General features: G+C 48.6%; 1 pseudogene; it reads left to right on the top strand.

Annotated features, from left to right (window-relative positions):
- The first annotated feature begins 1,668 nt into the window (after nt 1-1,668).
- On the top strand, nt 1,669-3,188 carry LOC123157160 (F-box protein At5g07610-like; annotated as a pseudogene).
- The last annotated feature ends 173 nt before the right edge of the window (nt 3,189-3,361 follow it).

Raw genomic sequence — 3,361 nt, 5'->3', positions numbered from 1 at the left:
GTTGGAGTTGGCCTAACAGGTAGCAGTTTGCAGGCAGTCGGTCAGCAGAAAACATTTTCTGTATTTTTTTCTACAAAAATATTTGATCCAAATGACCATCGCACACACGCTTTATCATTTCTTTTCTACATTTTTGGTGAGGCGCCCATTCCACTTCTCAAGGGGGAAAACAAAGCCATAAAGCATGAAAGCCACGATGTCCCTGAAAACCCTCGAGACTCAGCGAGCCGCGCCGATCTGCGCTTCATGCCTAGGACAAACCACCATATGCAGTCCAGTGCCTCGATCTAGGAGGCGATGCCGAAGGAGGACGAGGAGGAGGCAGACATGGAGAAGCTGCTTGGAAGAAACAGATGAGACCCATGCATGGTGGATGGCATTCCGGGTCTCCTCTTGGATGATTCTTGGTTGAGTCGGTCGAGCTCCACATTTGCCTTCTTTTTCGTCGCGGGACAGGTGGAGATGGCGCCCGAGAGGATGGCGGCGGGTTACTGCGGGGTACCAGCCATGGAGCTAGGAAGGGGCGGGGGAGGGCGAGAGGGATTTTGGGAAAGAAGGTGGAACTGAGAATGTTGTGTTCCCCATGGGCTGGCTAGGGGAGGACAAGGGCTCGTGCCCCGTCCGCCAGTGACTTGTCTGTTTCAACGCAAATGCGAACTAATTTCGGGCCGGAAATGAGTCGCAGACGAATAGAAAACAGACGACTGTCTGTTTGCGGGCGCGTTTAGGGCCACGATAATCCAAACGAACGCGGCCGGACGAAATGGGTCGTTTCTTAGAGTTGGCCTAACAGGTACTACTTCTGTCCTATTTTATTAGTCCTTTTAGTATTTTGTGTCAAATTTTGACTAGAGATTCAACTAACAAAATATTAATGAATGTCACAAAAAATTATATTGTTGTATTCGTATATGAATATAGTTTCCAATTATATTATTTTTTATAACATGCATTAACATTTTGTTCGTTAAATCTAAAGTTAAAATTTGATGTACAATGTAAAGAGGATCAATAAATCAGGACGGAGATAGTAGCAGTTTGAGAGGGTGCTTGATACGTTTTAGTCCTATGACTAAAAGTAGTAGGACAAAAACTTGCTAGCCTCATCCATGCTTGGATCCAAATACTAAAGAGACTAAAATCAAGTTAATGAACATTTATTATCCTTCAAACCCTCCAATCTAGAACTCGCCTGTTTAAAGGAGAGGAGTTAAATGAGGAGAGAGAGGATTAATCCATATTTTAGTAGGGGTACCCCTGACTAAAAAATTTTAGTCTCAAGACTAGTTTTAGCCCCTCTTTAGTCAGCAGGGGTGCTTGAAACTTTAGCATCGTAAAGAGACTATTTTTAGTCAGACTAAAATAAGTCCCTTGGATCCAAGCACCCTCTAAGGTGTTACTAAAAAAAGGTAGCAGTCTGCAGGCGGTCGGTCAGAACAAAACATTTTCTGTATTTTTTTTCTAGAAAAATATTTCATCCAAATGACCATCGCACACACGCCTTTTCATTTCTTTTCTACATTTTTTGGTGAGGCGCCCATTCCACTTCTCAAAAGGGGAACACGAAGCCATAAAAGCCACGATGTCCTTGAAAACCCTCGAGACTCGGCGAGCCGCGCCGCCTGCCTAGGACGACCCACCCTGTCGAGTGCCTCGATCGAGGAGGCGATGCCGCAAGGAGGACGAGGAGAAGGCGAGCAAGGCTGCACGGAGCAGGGCCACGTGCCGGCGACTCTCCACCCAGGCCAGGGCGAGGAGGCTCCATGCCATTCGCCGCCGCCGTTCCCCATCAGCGAGGTAGGTCCAGAGGTTTGCTCCATTTGTAACTATTCCTTCTCCCAATCTTCTATCCAAGAAAGGAACCTGTATGAATCGTGTCCACCCTCCACCATCTGTAGATGAAGGAGGAGCATGGGCACAAGCAGCAGGCCAGCCTTCCCCATGACTGCACGGAGCAGTACCATACGCGGTCCACCGGCAACCAAGGCCGCGACAGCGCCACGCCACCATTCCCCTCCACCGATGAAGCGTCTGAGGTATGTTCCCCTACACTGCCTTCTTCCAATCTTGAATCCAAATATCCAATCTCACGTTGAAACTAAACGAGCTGCCTCTACAATGTGTAAGAACCAGCAGCAGCAGCAGCAGCCCGGGGCGGATCTTCCTGAAGGCGCCATCGTCGAGATACTGTCGAGGGTGCCCTACAGGTCGCTCTGCCGCTTCAAGTGCGTCTCCAAGCCATGGCTGTCCGCAAGAGGTCGCCGCAGACGTTGTCTGGCTTCTTCTTCATCGACCGCGGGCGTTTCAATTTCCGTAATCTGTCGGGAAGAGGCCCCCCTTTGGTCGACCCTTCGCTCGCTTTCTTGCGCGGGAGCTACGATTGCTTCTCGGTCGAGCAGTGCTGCAGCAGCCTTCTGCTTTGCAAGTGCTGGGAATCGCGTCATGATGAGGAAGACGAATACGATTACGTCGTGTGCAATCCTATGGCCGGGCAGTGGACTGTGTTGCCTCCTGTAGTATGGCTGGACGAAGAGGACGGTGACATTGTGTATTTCGAGCCAATAATGGATATCTTCCTGGGTTTCGACGCAGTAGCTCCGTCCCGCTTTGTGGTGTTTGTGCCCCTGACCAACTGTTTCTGTGAATTCACCGAGATGGCCATCTACTCGTCGGAAACCGGACGATGGACCAAGGTGCAGAGCGAGTGGTATTACAAGACTATTCTGGTTAGGAATTCAGAATGTGTCTTCCTGAATGGTCACGGTCGACCCGGAAGGGAAGGTCTGGAGGGAGGTTGAAATGCCAGAGGACATGCCAAACACAAGTCATTCGCCTTCCATTGGGCAGCCCAAGGACGCCTGTATGCGTGGCAAATTGATAACGATCATGATTGCCAACTCTATGTGTGGGTTCTTGAAGATTATGGTGGTGGAAAGTGGACCCTCAAGTATACTGTCAACGTTTCAGAGCTGTTCGGGAGGCAACGTGGCGAAGATGATATGTCCTATAAGGTGTTCGTGATTCATCCTGATTGTGATTTGATTTTCCTTACTGACGAGGACGAGATGGCAGTGTCATATGATACGGAGAATCAGAAAGTCAATGCTACATGCACTTTTTCTCAAGAATTCCAGGATGTTCTGCCTTACATTCCATGTTTTGCTGAATGGACTTCTGATGGTGACTGAAAGTACTGCATGCAGCTTAATGTCCTTAGCTTGGCAATTCATTAAAAGAAGTTGTTGGTTATGGGCCTAATCTTGTTGTTTTGTGGCATTGGCTTGGATATGTTCTAGCTTTCTATGTCTAGTTCAGTTTGATCTTCCGGAAAGTAGTGGCTACTCTCGGGTGTAGTACACCC

The sequence above is a fragment of the Triticum aestivum genome, chromosome 1D (genome assembly GCF_018294505.1).
Source record: "Triticum aestivum cultivar Chinese Spring chromosome 1D, IWGSC CS RefSeq v2.1, whole genome shotgun sequence".
NCBI classification, from domain to species: Eukaryota; Viridiplantae; Streptophyta; class Magnoliopsida; order Poales; family Poaceae; genus Triticum; species Triticum aestivum.
This window is presented reverse-complemented; position numbering and strand designations above follow the sequence as displayed.